This window comes from Dermacentor silvarum, chromosome 7 (assembly GCF_013339745.2).
Source record: "Dermacentor silvarum isolate Dsil-2018 chromosome 7, BIME_Dsil_1.4, whole genome shotgun sequence".
Taxonomy (NCBI): Eukaryota; Metazoa; Arthropoda; class Arachnida; order Ixodida; family Ixodidae; genus Dermacentor; species Dermacentor silvarum.
In genome coordinates this window covers 50,121,388-50,137,175 of record NC_051160.1, presented here as the reverse complement: position 1 = coordinate 50,137,175, position 15,788 = coordinate 50,121,388, and the positions used below count along the sequence as shown (strand labels likewise).

Sequence of the window (15,788 nt, the reverse complement as noted above, 5' to 3'; positions counted from 1 at the left end):
CATGAGATTTACGTTTTGCGTTCACAGGTAGTTGGTCATGTAACGTATAACCACAATGCTATTCCCACTGTAAAATAAGATATTAAAGGTATTGAAAGTACCAATAATAATCACGAATATCGCGATATACGTGTTACACTTCGCCTTAATTCTTTGAAGCCATATCTCAACGAACGCTCCTTCCTGGCATTTTCTTATTAGCACAAAGACCTACATGAAACCCTAAGTATGATGCGATTAGAAGTAGAGTACCATTTATAAAGGACCTATAACGATAACGATTATAGTCGCCAAAGGCACCGCCATTTTTAAAGTCTGGTGGAGTGCCGTTATGGCTTGAGCATGCATATTTCACTCCTCCCCTCCTCCCGCAACACTCTTTCTTTACCACATGCCTCCTCTATCTCTTCTTGCATGTCTGGCGGTTGTGTGTTGTCTCGCATCCTCTTCTCTTGTCTTGTTCTTGCACTGTCACGCGGTTCTTTATGTACGCAGAAGCCTAAACTATTATCGTCAACTTCAAGTCCACTTCACCACTTAATATCCTATTTCTGGACATGAGTGTGGATAATTTTTTCCTACACCACCTCTGCTATCTACCCACTTTATTATTACACTGACTCCTGGATTGAGCCATTTCAGTTATCGTGCTATCGATTAGCGGACGCGCTAAGACCCACGTCAGAAGGTACATATATTTCGTTTTTGTAAAATAATTGTAAGTTTTATAAGTCTGTAAAAACATTTTGTAAAGGAATGTAAAATAATTATACCCTCCAATGTGTATTCAGTTAGAATGAGGTTGTTTAGGCGCCATTTGTTTTTTTTTGGCACATTACCGTCAAGAACCAATCCAGTCATCACGTGCAGATGGTAGCAGATACGGTAAATGTAAGCCGCTTCATTACACATATTGGCGCAACTGGAAGTGCGTGGTTTATTCTCCACTTTTTAGCCTCTGCCCGCCTTCCTATACAACACAATATACTTCCTTATCCCCAACCAGTTTACTACGATTCTTTCATTCATTTGCGCCAACCTGAGCACTTTTCTTCGCACGCTCTCCAGGCACATAGTCAGTTGACAGAATGATTGCAGCGCCGTAAGAAAGCTATGCAACACGAGCTTATATTTTTTAGGGCGAAAGCCTTAGTGGCTCATACCGTCGGTGGCCTTGAAGAAACGCGTCGTCCGGTCCAGTGGTACAAAAATTGTCATAATCAGCAATGGTTCCTACTCCCCTAAACAAGCAAAAATGCACTGGCTCATCCCTCTCGTAATGCAGAGGCTACAAGCACTCAGCAAAGTCAAGCGAACATTGCATACATTCATTAGAATCCCGTCTACAACGTGCAGAAACACGGCGTCTACTCAAGTGGTACAAAAAATCACGTCACTTTCCGAATGGCTCTACCCCATTCAGTCAGGAAAAAATTCGTCAGCCCTACCCCTATTGAGAAAATGGGGGAAGCGAAGACTGTCTTGTGCGTACCTGACCAGCAACTTTTCTTTCCCTTTCCTACTAATTTTTCCTTCCGTTTCCTACTACTTTTCTATTCTTTTTGTACTACTTGTCATTACTTTTCCTTCTGCTTTTCCTTCCCTTTCGTGCAACGTTTCCTTCCGTTGCGTTGTACGATCCTCTGGTCATCGCTGTTTTCGCTTGCGTTCGATGTCTCGAGTATGCTAGGCTGCGTGGTCAGCAGTATTCGTCTGCTATTGCCGCTTGCGGTTCGTCAAAATTAACTTGCTTCAAGATTAATTATGTCTGTCGCGTAAGACATTTAATGGCTCATACCCCATTAAGCACTGACTCATATCCCCATAAACGTCAATGCTGAGCCAATGCTGATGATGCTACCGCGTACACTGCATACACCGACCCCCCCCCCCCCCCCCCCCCCCCCCTGTTGAGAGGATGCAACTTAAAGGTCATGCGAAATACTGCTGGCGCGGGTCTGACCCCACTATACCAGCGCGTGAATCCGGAGCTAGCCGTCGCAAACGAGTTGAGGAAGCCGAACTGCAAAAGCTGCCACGCGACGATGCGCGACGGTGTATTACCAGCTGTGCAGCAGACTTTCGCCTTCATGTGTTTGCAGGTGTGGAACACGCTGCCAAATTTTTTGGGAAACATAATAATACCAATATTATTAATTAATAGTCTCAAGAGTAGTAATCTGTTGATCATTCTTTCTCCAGTACGCAGGAATCAGCGCTGTGCGGAGCCATGGTCCAATGAGTGTCTTGCCGTATGCGTCGGTCAGAACCCATGCAAGTGCAATTGCGGTGAGCATGTTTTCCCAAGCTACTAGGAGCAGTGCTAACATCCAGTTAAATATGTATCGAACAGGATGCAGAGGTGAATGAGGCATAATATAGCAACAAAGAGATTAGAAAAAGAAAGCATTTGCTTCAACACAAAACCCCTGCATTGCTTTTTCTACAGCATGTATTTTACACTGTAGTATAACGGGGATTGCGATTAGGGGAACGGATGAAAGGGTATATATGCACAATAAGGGCATTCATGGAGAATGACTACGTAACTTTAAATCTACTTACGTGTTGATTTCTTGTCTTAAGGGTTCTGCGAATAGTATTTTTGAGACAAAACTGAATTAGAATCAAATTGTGCTCGAAGAGAATCGAAAAAAACTGCGAATTCGTTGTGAGCATTGATTAGGCCAATATTAAAACCATATTTCATTATAGTACATTTTATCTTCAGCGAGTCTGTCTTGGCAACGTAACGCGTTAATTCCACTACCAAACTTCCGGTGTTTTATATATCCTTTTTATGTCACTTCTGCCTAAATTATATATTTTCTAGTTCAGATACCGCAGTTTGGAATAAACTAGAAATATTATTAAACAATAGTATTTACGTATAGTGAATGTTCAACTTGAAGGTCAAACCTAATATAGATGCATATGAGATTCGTCATGCGGAAGTTTAGAATATTTTCACACGCCGGCGCATCGTTACGACCACCATTATATTTAAAAAGAAAACATTCCGTTGTTATTCCTGTAGATAGGAAAGGGGTGCTCAACCAACTGTTTTCTGTACACGAGTCAAGAAGTGTAGCAGCATCGACTTCGAAGACAATGAGGTAGAACGGCTGCGGGCTAGGGACAGGTCATTACATTATCAAGCTTCCGTTGCAGAGTTCCCCGCCTAGATCTTTACTTTCATACTTTATTTCTTTTCCTAAATTTATGAATATGCCCTCTCAAAATTTCTGATGGCATTGAGTTGAATATTGCTTTGTGTTAAATGTTTGCCTTTACCACCATTTGGTATTTTGTTAGACGCACATTTCAAGCAATTTAATGTGGCCAATCCCCCCTGTGGGTACGAGCAATGTTTTGAGGCAACAACAACAGGTCACCATTATATTTAAAAAGAAAACATTCCGTTGTTATTCCTGTAGATAGGAAAGGGGTGCTCAACAAACTGTTTTCTGTACACGAGTCAAGAAGTGTAGCAGCATCGACTTCGAAGACAATGAGGTAGAACGGCTGCGGGCTAGGGACAGGTCATTACATTATCAAGCTTCCGTTGCAGAGTTCCCCGCCTAGATCTTTACTTTCATACTTTATTTCTTTTCCTAAATTTATGAATATGCCCTCTCAAAATTTCTGATGGCATTGAGTTGAATATTGCTTGTGTTAAATGTTTGCCTTTACCACCATTTGGTATTTTGTTAGACGCACATTTCAAGCAATTTAATGTGGCCAATCCCCCCTGTGGGTACGAGCAATGTTTTGAGGCAACAACAACAGGTCACCATTATATTTAAAAAGAAAACATTCCGTTGTTATTCCTGTAGATAGGAAAGGGGTGCTCAACAAACTGTTTTCTGTACACGAGTAAAGAAGTGTAGCAGCATCGACTTCGAAGACAATGAGGTAGAACGGCTGCGGGCTAGGGACAGGTCATTACATTATCAAGCTTCCGTTGCAGAGTTCCCCGCCTAGATCTTTACTTTCATACTTTATTTCTTTTCCTAAATTTATGAATATGCCCTCTCAAAATTTCTGATGGCATTGAGTTGAATATTGCTTTGTGTTAAATGTTTGCCTTTACCACCATTTGGTATTTTGTTAGACGCACATTTCAAGCAATTTAATGTGGCCAATCCCCCCTGTGGGTACGAGCAATGTTTTGAGGCAACAACAACAGGTCACCATTATATTTAAAAAGAAAACATTCCGTTGTTATTCCTGTAGATAGGAAAGGGGTGCTCAACAAACTGTTTTCTGTACACGAGTCAAGAAGTGTAGCAGCATCGACTTCGAAGACAATGAGGTAGAATGGCTGCGGGCTAGGGACAGGTCATTACATTATCAAGCTTCCGTTGCAGAGTTCCCCGCCTAGATCTTTACTTTCATACTTTATTTCTTTTCCTAAATTTATGAATATGCCCTCTCAAAATTTCTGATGGCATTGAGTTGAATATTGCTTTGTGTTAAATGTTTGCCTTTACCACCATTTGGTATTTTGTTAGACGCACATTTCAAGCAATTTAATGTGGCCAATCCCCCCTGTGGGTACGAGCAATGTTTTGAGGCAACAACAACAGGTCACCATTATATTTAAAAAGAAAACATTCCGTTGTTATTCCTGTAGATAGGAAAGGGGTGCTCAACCAACTGTTTTCTGTACACGAGTCAAGAAGTGTAGCAGCATCGACTTCGAAGACAATGAGGTAGAACGGCTGCGGGCTAGGGACAGGTCATTACATTATCAAGCTTCCGTTGCAGAGTTCCCCGCCTAGATCTTTACTTTCATACTTTATTTCTTTTCCTAAATTTACGAATATGTCCTCTCAAAATTTCTGATGGCATTGAGTTGAATATTGCTTTGTGTTAAATGTTTGCCTTTACCACCATTTGGTATTTTGTTAGACGCACATTTCAAGCAATTTAATGTGGCCAATCCCCCCTGTGGGTACGAGCAATGTTTTGAGGCAACAACAACAGGTCACCATTATATTTAAAAAGAAAACATTCCGTTGTTATTCCTGTAGATAGGAAAGGGGTGCTCAACAAACTGTTTTCTGTACACGAGTCAAGAAGTGTAGCAGCATCGACTTCGAAGACAATGAGGTAGAACGGCTGCGGGCTAGGGACAGGTCATTACATTATCAAGCTTCCGTTGCAGAGTTCCCCGCCTAGATCTTTACTTTCATACTTTATTTCTTTTCCTAAATTTATGAATATGCCCTCTCAAAATTTCTGATGGCATTGAGTTGAATATTGCTTGCATGCCTCGCACGGGCCGCTCGAGACATGAGCCACGCGCCCGCTTCGCCTAAAAAGCGAAGCGGGCGCGTGGCTATTGGAATAGTACATTGCACGTCAGCTAGAGCCTTCTATTCAGTACAAATATAGTCCTGTTTATTCTGGCTCGTCGTCATCACCTATATTGGATGCCACTGAGTAATCAATAAATAAAGAATGCTGTTCCAACGAAAAAAATGCCAGGCCTGTGCGGCACACGCAGCGCAATCACAGCGTAAGCTAGACGAGCGTTTGGACAGTACTACCTATAGTAATTTGAGTGAATGCGTCAGGAACGCGCTTGGGACCCTGTCGCGCATGCAAGCCGACGCGTTCCATCGCCGATGGCTAGCGCCGTTCGGCTCAGCCAAGCGGCCGACAATGCAACTACAGCTGTCACATTAACTCCTATTGCAACGCGCCTGACGCGGCCTGCTTGGGACGCCGTCGCGCGTGCAAGCCGACGCGTTCCATCGCCGATGGCTAGCGCCATTCGGCCCATCCAAGCAGCCAACAATGCAAATACGGCTGTCACATTCACTCGCATTGCAACGCGCCCAATCTATCGCAATCAACGTGAAACCGAGCGTCCTTCGGTAAGTTAGCGCCGTCTAATGAAGGCGGCAGTAAATTTTAGTGTCTGAAAGGTTGCGTTTGCCGGCGCCTTAACTAGATGGAGCCACCATACCGGCGGAGGCTTGGGACTGCGTTGTTTGCGTTCCGCGTCTGAATCGCATCTCGTTGTCTGCGCCTGCGCGCCTGCATAGAGCGCGTTTATAGTACATTTTGCCGCTCTCGGATAGCAAGCGCTTGCGTGGCTCAGTAACCTTACATGATGACAGCAATAAAGGAAAAAAAAAAACACCGCATATCCACGGGGTGAATGATGATGAGTGGGCGAAGCTCCGGGGGGAATCATCTGTAAACCGTGAATCTCCCGTGTAATTCGCCCAGTCTCGCCGCACTAAATCGAACGATTGACTTCCACCAATGACACGCGCCATATGTGACGTCATTCCTATTTTATAACAGCGCCCTTCATTATAATTGCACCATCTCCCGCTCAAGGGGACGCTAGCACAAACGCGTTAGAAACTTGCAGTACTCTGTAGTAAGGGGGGAGGCCACAGCGTCTTACGCAGCCGTTTACACATGCCGGAACGTGCACCGCGTTTGCCGACGCCATCACATGACTGCTGAGAGAGTATAACCCCCGTATTCATAAACGCTCCTCGACTTGAACTTTACTTGCCACCGCCTTCAACGCGTTTCGGACGCGCTGCCCAAGGCGGTGGCAAGTCACGTTCAAGTCGAGGAGCGTTTATGAATACGGGGGTAAGGCGGAGAGGCCACAGCGTCTTACACCAGCTTCTTACACGGGCCGTAACGCGCTATATTATAGCACAAACGCGTTAAAAACGCGCAGTCTTTCGTTAATGTTGGGTATTTATTGTCATCGTGGTGTGTGTGTCCATGTGCGCTTCGTGGTGTAGTGGCTAGCGCCGCGTGTTCGGAAGCGAGGGGTCCCTGGTTCGATTTCGCGCTATGGACACAACTTTTGTAATTTTTTGTCTTAAAAGTAGACGTGGCTACCTACTACGACTACTACTACTACTACTACTACTACATACTACAGAGGAGGGACAGACCCACACCCTAAGGAGCTTCGCCCCTAAAACAAAAAAAAAAAAAAATCTTGCATGACTCAGTGGTAGAGTATCTTCCTCCCAAGCAGCGAGCCTGGGTTCGATCCCGACGGAGAGCCGGTACGTTTTTTCGCATGTGATAGCGGCTACGGGGCGGCGGCGGCAGCATCATCGCGACCAGAAACGGCTATTGGAATGAGCCCATAACAGCTTACGCGTTAAAATATTTCCGCGGTCAAAAATCTCTTAAAAGAAAACAGCTTCAACAGGGTATATAATTTCCGGTTTGAATAGCTTCCGGAAAATTTCGAAGTGGAACAGCTTACATTCAACCATTTTCTGGCATGGAAGTACCCAGGCATGTGATGATAGACGACAAAATGTGCCACATGCACAGAATGAGAAAAATACGTCTTTTTAGCTGCTGAGTGGGCCAATGTGGTTACCTTTATCTCCATTTAAAGGAATTGTATCCTATAAAAGGTCAAGGGACACCATAGCATTCAGACATCGTTCTTATCAGATATTTCTCAACGGTTATATTTAATCGTATATAAGTACTTTGCGACTGCTAGATGCGCTGACGTACTTGTTTGAACCTCTTCACTCTGTATAATTATTTCTTTCGAGTTTAGCTTTTGTTTTCTAGCTTTTTTATTTTCCCGTTGCATAGAATTTGTTATAAAGAAACCCTTTGTAAATCAAAATTACGAAAATTTCCTCTCGACCAGAGACCCAGTATGTCTTGCTTGCTTTCGTGCGCGCAAGCAAGTTTCTCCTATTTTATTGAATTGCCCTCCAATAATGTAAGATATATTGCTTCTCTCGGTGAATGAAATCTCTATGTGTTAAGATCAGACCATGTTCCTCAGATTTTCATGGCTTTCTTAAACCACACCGTTTAACTTTGAAGTTTTCAGTTTGTGTTCCCCACTGGTATTATTTTCAGGGGATAATTGTTCCGCTTCTCTGACAATCACGCATCAACTTTGGCAAACTGTAATTTGTGACGTGTTGTCTGTTTTTTTTTTTTTTGCTCATCGATTTTGTATCTCGTTGCAACGGCATGCTTTTCTGGAGGTGAAATATCTGCTTGTGTACATTCATTGTTGATACGAAATTGTCATCCACTGTACATTTAGTAATTTATGTGCACAGCGTGCACAAGCATTTGTTACCGTGCCGTGCACTACCGTGTCGAAGCTGCAGCTGAGAAGAGGCGTGGTCGAGTCGAAGAACCCGAATTTCGAGAATGAGAACGCCAGAGTCTGCGTTTGATTATCCAGCGTCGTCGGGATAGCGAGCCTGGCTGTTGCTTGGTCGATCACAAGCTCCGCTGTTTGCTCCAGCCTTGCGCCACTAGTGCCAGCTGCGCTGATTTTTTGTTTAGTAATCGCATGCCGCTGACAAAAATTACTCGCGATATGTTAACAAGGTTCAAAACAATATGCACCAAGTCTTATGCACGTAGAATAAATTGTGTTTCTTTTTAATCTATAGCTGCACGATAGCTGGGAAACCCTGTATACCTTAGTTCGGAAAGCATTAGTCATACGCTCAAGAATATGTCGTCATGGTCATTTGCCTATTTTATGTTCAATGTATGACGAAGGCTTCGCCCAAAGAATATGAATTCGTACTGTTTGTCTCCAGGTGACACCATCCTACACCTCCGAATTAACTAATCCCTCCACAACACGTAGTTTTCTACCGTCTTCGACTGCGGTTTTCTTCCCTTGGCAGGGATTCCGCAGCCGCTTAACACCAACCGCTATCTTCTCTTCATCCTCTAATTTAAACCTTTTCAGGGGATTTGCTCTAAACTTGTGTATCTGACACTTAAGCACACGAAAATACCAATAAATTAAGTCTAGACACCAACAATGGAGCAAAGGGCTGAAGCCTGCTTGACAACAATTGGGTCCTGTGGGACCCAGCAGGTATGAAACTCAACAAAACAGTTGCACTTCTACTGAAAAAGGAGCACTCCACAACAGGCATTCCATCTGACATTTGCCATCACAACCAGGATTTCAATTTCTTCTGCGTCATTCAATGTTCACGTTGTCTGGGAAAATTCCTGCGCCTGTCATAACTGATCTCATTTATGGGCAGATGAATTCACCAACATTTCCATCATTAAAATAATGGTGATGCTTTAAAGTCCCACATGAAGAAAACAATTAGACAATTTTGGCTTTGCGAGTTTTTAACATTCTTCAGCGAAGCTTCTCCAAGGAAATTTATTTCTCACCATGAGGTGAGCACTAGCTGCTGGGCGCGTGTATTTGTGTGGATTTCAACGTCGTCACCACTGTCTTCGCTCTCAATCTCGGCATCATCAGAGCTCTCAGCATTGTCGACAAATTGCAGATTTGTCCGGATTGAACAGATTGGCCTCTCTATTTTGAAAAATCGCTTTAATGTCTTCGTCAGTAAAATATTTCATTGGAAGCCATAAAGTAGTAATTAGGGCCCACGGCAGCTCGATTGGGGATATGAAAGCTTAGTTCTTCTCTTCTGAAAATTACACTCTAGCTTCTGTCCACGTTGGATGCACGTTTTAGATATACACAGCTACATTTATACAACTATTATGTTATAGTTATACACTTCTCAGCTATGAACCGTTGAAAAGGTTTATGACGCATAAACGCATTGTTGCAAGGAAGGCTGATAAAAGGGCTGAATACCCGCCGCGGTGGCTCAGTCACCTAAGGCGTTGGCGCTGCTGAGCGGGGTAGCGGGATCGTATCCAGACCGCGGTGGCCGCATTTCGATGGAGGCGAAATGCGAAAATGCCTGTGTGCTTGCGTTGTAGTGCACGTCAAAGAACCTCAGGTGGTCAAAATAAATCCGGAGCCCCCCACTATGGCGTGCTTCATAATCAGAACTGGTTCTGGCACGTAAAACCCCAGAAAGAAGAACAGGGCTGAATGAATTACTGAGTGCAAGGTCGAAGACACGTGCTCTTGCAGGATGAGGCCGTCTTTGAATGCAACTGGTGTCGTATTGGCTGGACTGGAAGTAACAACCTTCCTACAGTGCACCAGGTAGAACCAAAATAGACAGCTGAAATTTAAATTTCAGAAACTTACCTTTTTTTAGCAACCCAATACACCTGCCTCAACCAATGACCCGATATGCGGTCGCAGGGGCTAAGGAGGATATATCTTAGGCATTGCATTGCCAGCTCAACCACATTTTCACTTCTTAATCTGAACTAGCTTATCGTGTAACCCAATATTTTCTAACACAAAATACTGTTTTCCTGTGTTTTAATGGTAAGGCCCTCATTTTCAGTTTCATTTGCTGTGTCAAAGCTCACAGTTCTGGAACATTACTTCTCAAGTGCAAATGCATTGAAATGCTCCTTTTACAAAATGTATCTATTACAGAAGGAAGTCTTACAAAATGTATTTATTACAGAAGGAAGTCCAAAGCTCAAAATGTCACAATCAACTCCTGTTAGAGCAAACATTTGCGCAGTATCTTGGAAAGTTTGAAAACAGTGTGAAACATTCACGCAAATACATTGAATGCGAACACATTAAAACGACACTTTGTTCAAGATTCTACAGAAATGGTCAGAATTGCTTTCTATTCCAGAAAAGGCAATTAAAAACATCACAAGCAGATGTAACTTAGGTAACATAATAGCTAGAAGAAATTACGAGTGCAAAAATATTGCAACGCAGCAGTATAAAATGTATTGATAAATAATTATTCAAGAGCAGTAATTCAAAACAATTACAAAGCCGATTGGGAGATTTCTATATTAAAAACGTCAGGTAACGCAAGTCTGCAGGCGCAAATGCTTTACAATCTGATAAAAGGAGCATTTCGAATGGCTTTGAACTGCAGTGAATAAATTCCATACAATCTCCTTTTTCTTTTCGCAGTTGGCCAATACAACCAGCACCAAAGGAATGAATACAAGTACATTGGATGATCGCCATTTCTCAGTGTCCTCGATAAAAGCGGAATCAGTGTCAGCGGTCACGGAAGACTGTGCGGATTTATTCAAACCGCTGTGAAGGACAATAAAAACAACTTGGAAATCATTAGCGTGTGCATACAGTCTTGTAGTATGAGACGTCGTGCTTCTGCAGATGTTTAAAAGCATACTCCGGCCACGTTAAAATGCACGTATAGTCTGTTTCCGCTTTTTCTTCTTGAAATTGGAATTGCCGTAGGTGGGGTTCTGTTTCCATTCAAACATGACGCAAAATCTATGTGCAGTAGCTCACCTCGATGGCAATCAGTGCCTGCGTGGCTGTAGGCAATAAATAGGTTATTAATGCACAAAGACAGCTCTCCGGAAAAACATAAATCAACAAAATTCAAGTGGGACATACTTAAACTGTTTGTCCTAACTGGTTAATACTACGACGCCAGAAAGGGTTGGCACTTGCTTGTTCTTGGCGTTGCGGTAGAATCTCCGATGGGCTGGCACGGGTACTAGGGTTCCTTATCAGCAAAATACAGGCTTTCATTTTTTTTTTGTCTCTGCGATAGTTTGAATAACATGTCAAAAACCTTTTTGCCACTAACATGCGACCACGGGCAGGATAATGGCACGGAAAGCGTATTCACTAAACGGCTGACAGCCGTTTAGGGACCATCGGGTCATGCGTTTATCTAAGTTTACTACACTGTTTACTCGTGTGCTAGAGAACAAAAACCGAAAACAAGGAGAAAGAGTTACGGCGTGGTTTAGAACACGGGTGCTCAGTGTCGAAAGCGGGAATTGTAACGCAACACTAACACTGGGCAACGTACAGGCCCATCTGCGCTTGCTATACATACTCGTACATGTACCACTAACTGGAAAATTTGGAAGTTCCTGCCGCAAGATTTTTGTTGATATCGGTATTTCAGAAGACCAGTTCTTGTGAAATTTACGTACATCCTGCTCTGGCATTTTATCCATGGCAGGGGTTCCCGAAGCAAGGTCCGGCGATTGGCTATTTAGGACGGCCGGGCTCGACTGCGGGCGGCCATAGAGACTCCGGCCCCATCGCCCCTTCGGTGCGTGTTTGCATTAGGCAAACTGTGGCTTGAATTTCACAAATAAACCACACTTCGCTAGTTCGCAAGAAAGACCATCGTGGCAGTAGCATTCAAGACCATAGCTGAGCGTTTTTTTGAGGGCCCACCCCAATGTCCGCGCTGGCGGGTCGGGACCGCGGCTTCCGACGCGGCACCGGGGTTCTTGTTGGGAACCGACTGAAAATTTGGCTGTCTGTCTGTCTGTTGTCTGTCTGTCACCAAACAGCCACAAGCGTCATACCAAGCCAAAAAATTCTTGCTTATACTTAAACTGACGTGTTCGAACCCGCGTACGCCTGAACGTTAGCACATTCTGAAGGTCGCAACATCACTAGTTAGTATTAGGAGGTGTGTTCCTTTAATAGAAAATACAAGATACGTAACTGTAAAGACCTAGTTTCTTAAGCAAGCCATGCTATGCGCGTTCGAGCGCCCTCGGCGAAAGAAAGCACCTAGAAACATGGTACGCGCGAGCGGCACATGGCGGCGCCAGTGATCGGGCACTGGGCTTGGGCGCAAATAGAAACACGCAACCCGGTGACGCTAGGAAGCAGCACCATCTCGCCGCTGCAGCTTCACCCGGCAAGGTCGCAGCCTGGCTCGGTGGTAGACCGCGGATGTGAGCCAATTTTTCGAACGCCGGTCTCGGTCTTTGCGTTAGCGTCCAACACTACACCATCACATTTAGATACCGTGACCAAGTTGCGTCCACACCTGTCGGTGAAGCGGCTCCCGAATTCATCAATGCCTGAGCACATGGATGCATCGGCTCCTGTTTTACATGAGCAGCTAGCCCTCCAGCAACCCAACATATTGTTACGGGGAGAATATATATACAATGGATATATTTTACAGGGTAAGGCGCACAACGCTGCAGCAATCGTTCAGGGGAGCGCGTGCACACCAGAAAAACCACCCGTCGTCGTCGTCATCGTCCAAGCACCGACCACAGGATCGCCGCTCGTGACATTACCCGCCGGCGGCAGAAGCACCGTCCCGGTGCAATTAGGGCCCGGGCCGAGAGTGGTACGGTTTAAGACGCGAGACATGGACTATGTCACTCGCGATTGTTGCAGAGGCCGACGTAGGATTTAGCGGAGCGATTTCATAAGTCACATTAGTGACTTTGCGTACGACGCGGTAAGGGCCAGCATAACGGGAGAGGAGTTTTTCGCATAGGCCAACGCGACGTGACGGGAACCACAGCAAGACGAGCGATCCTGGAGGGAAGTTCACCTCCCGGTGTCGGCGGTCATAGAGACATTTTTGATTGACCTGTGAAGCCGACAAGCGATCGCGGGCAACCTGACGGGCGATGGTAGCACGGGCAAGAGCATCACGAGCATAGGCAGAGGATGTGTCTGCGTGAGGATGAAGTATGGTGTCCATAGGCAATGGTGGGTCGTAGCCAAACAGTAGATAAAAAGGTGAGTAGCCAGCTGTGTCGTGACGAGAAGAGTTGTAGGCGAAGGTCACAAAAGGCAAGTTAATGTCCCAGTCTCGGTGGTCCTCAGACACGTACATAGCAAGCATATCTGTGAGAGTACGGTTGAGGCGTTCATTAGGCCGTTTGTCTGTGGATGGTACGCAGTGGTGAACTTGTGATTGGTCTTGCAAGAACGAAGAATGTCGTCGACTACTTTAGACAGGAAGCAGCGGCCGCGGTCCGTGATTAACTGACGAGGAGCACCGTGGCGCAGGATGACGTCGTGAAGAAGGAAATCGGCTACATCAGTAGCACAGCTGGTGGGAAGTGCTCGTGTAACAGCGTACCGCGTTGTGTAATCAGTAGCGACTGCAACCCATCTATTGCCAGAGGTTGACATGGGAAAAGGCCCTAGAAGATCGAGTCCCACGCGGAAAAATGGTTCATCAGGGATATCGAGGGGCTGAAGGCTGCCAGCAGGCAGTAGGGCAGGCGTCTTGCGTCGCTGGCAGAGATCACAAGCCGCAACGTACTGCGCACAGAACGGTAGAGACCAGGCCAAAAGAAGACGCCTACGGATGCGATCATACGTGCGTGACACGCCTAGGTGTCCGGCCGTCGGTCCATCATGAAGCTGGCGCAAAACCGTAGAGCGAAGATGCGCGGGAACAACAAGCAAGAGCTCAGCGCCGTCAGGCCGGGCGTTGTAGCGGTGTAAGGTGTCGTTGTCGAGCACAAACATCCGTAGGGAAGGGTGAGGTGTGGTGAGTTGAGACCCTCTATAATAGGCCGCAAAGATGAGTCCGCGGTGCTGTTCGTCAGCTATGTGGACGAAGTCTGTAATCGCCAGAACAAAGGCGTCAGGTTCATCTTCCAGTGTATCAGGGGAATCACCGGGTATCGTGACAAGCAGTCAGCGTCTTGGTGAAGCCGTCCCGATTTGTAGAAAACAGAAAATGAGTACTCTTGCAAGCGGAGTGCCCAACGGCCAAGGCGACCAGTAGGGGTCCTTGAGCGAGGAAAGCCAGCAAAGCGCACTGGTGGTCTGTAATAACTGAAAAGTGCCTGCCATACAGGTACGGGCGGAATTTTGCGATGGCCCAGACGAGAGCTAAGCACTCGCGTTCTGTGATCGAGTAATTTTGCTCTGACGGCGACATAAGGCGGCTTGCATAGGCGACCACACGGTGGAGGCCATGCTGCTGTTGTGCAAGGACGGCGCCTATACCGTGGCCACTGGCGTCGGTACGAACGTCCGTGCTGGCTGACGGGTCGAAATGTGCTATAACAGGTGGGTTCGTTAGGATGGCAACGAGCGATGAAAAGGCGTCCGCTTGGTCACGACCCCAAGTGAAAACGACGTCCTTCTTGAGTAGGCCAGTTAGAGGGCGGGCCACTTCCGCGAAGTTCTGGACAAAACGACCGAAGTACGAGCACAGGCCAAGAAAACTGCGGACGTCCTTGGCTGACCGTGGCGTAGGGAACTGACTAACCGCGCGGACTTTGTCAGGGTCTGGCTGCACGGCTGCAGCGTCAACAAGGTGGCCGAGTACGCAGATTTTACGCTGCCCAAAGCGACATTTCGACGAGTTAAGCTGAAGACGAGCACGGCGAAAAACATCAAGGACGGTGGACAGGCGAGTGAGACGTAGTCGAAAAAACGATAACATCGTCCAGGTAGCAAAGCCATAAGGACCACTTGATGCCTCGAAGAAGAGAGTCCATCATTCGCTCGAAAGTAGCAGGGGCGTTACATAGGCCAAAAGGCATCACATTAAATTGGTAGAGGCCATCAGGAGTCACGAAGGCGGTCTTCTCGCGGTCTTAGTCGCCCACAGCGATTTGCCAGTATCCTGAGCGCAGGTCGATGGAAGACAAATATCTGGCGCCGTGCAAGCAGTCCAGTGCGTCATAAATACGCGGGAGAGGATACACATCCTTCTTGGTAATCTGGTTGAGGTGGCGGTAGTCTACACAAAATCTCCAGCTATTGTCCTTCTTTTTCACAAGTATGGCGGGAGAGGCCCAAGGACTGCATGAGGGTTCAATTTGGCGTTTGCCCAGCATTTTCTCCACTTCCTGTTGGATGACAGCACGCTCCGTAGCTGACACACGGTAAGGCCGTCGGTGAATAGGACTCGCATCGCCGGTATGAATGCGATGGGTGACGACAGAAGTCTGGCCCAAAGGACGGTCGCCAAAGTCAAAGATATCCTGGTAGGAAACCAGCACGCGGCGAAGGGCAGCGGACTGTGCCGGGGCGAGGTCTCCTGATATCATGCGGGCGAAGTGGTCGCAGGACGGACCTCTACCCCGCACCTCCACCAAAGATGTTACGAGGAGAATATATATACAATGGATATATTTACAAAGTA

At 46.0% G+C, this 15,788-nt stretch overlaps 1 long non-coding RNA gene across 1 annotated transcript; it reads left to right on the top strand.

The window, feature by feature from the left end:
• The first annotated feature begins 2,182 nt into the window (after positions 1-2,182).
• Positions 2,183-10,930, top strand: LOC125946736 (uncharacterized). Its single transcript, XR_007467833.1, has 2 exons — positions 2,183-2,289; positions 10,838-10,930. It is a non-coding gene; the product is annotated as an uncharacterized LOC125946736 (long non-coding RNA).
• The last annotated feature ends 4,858 nt before the right edge of the window (positions 10,931-15,788 follow it).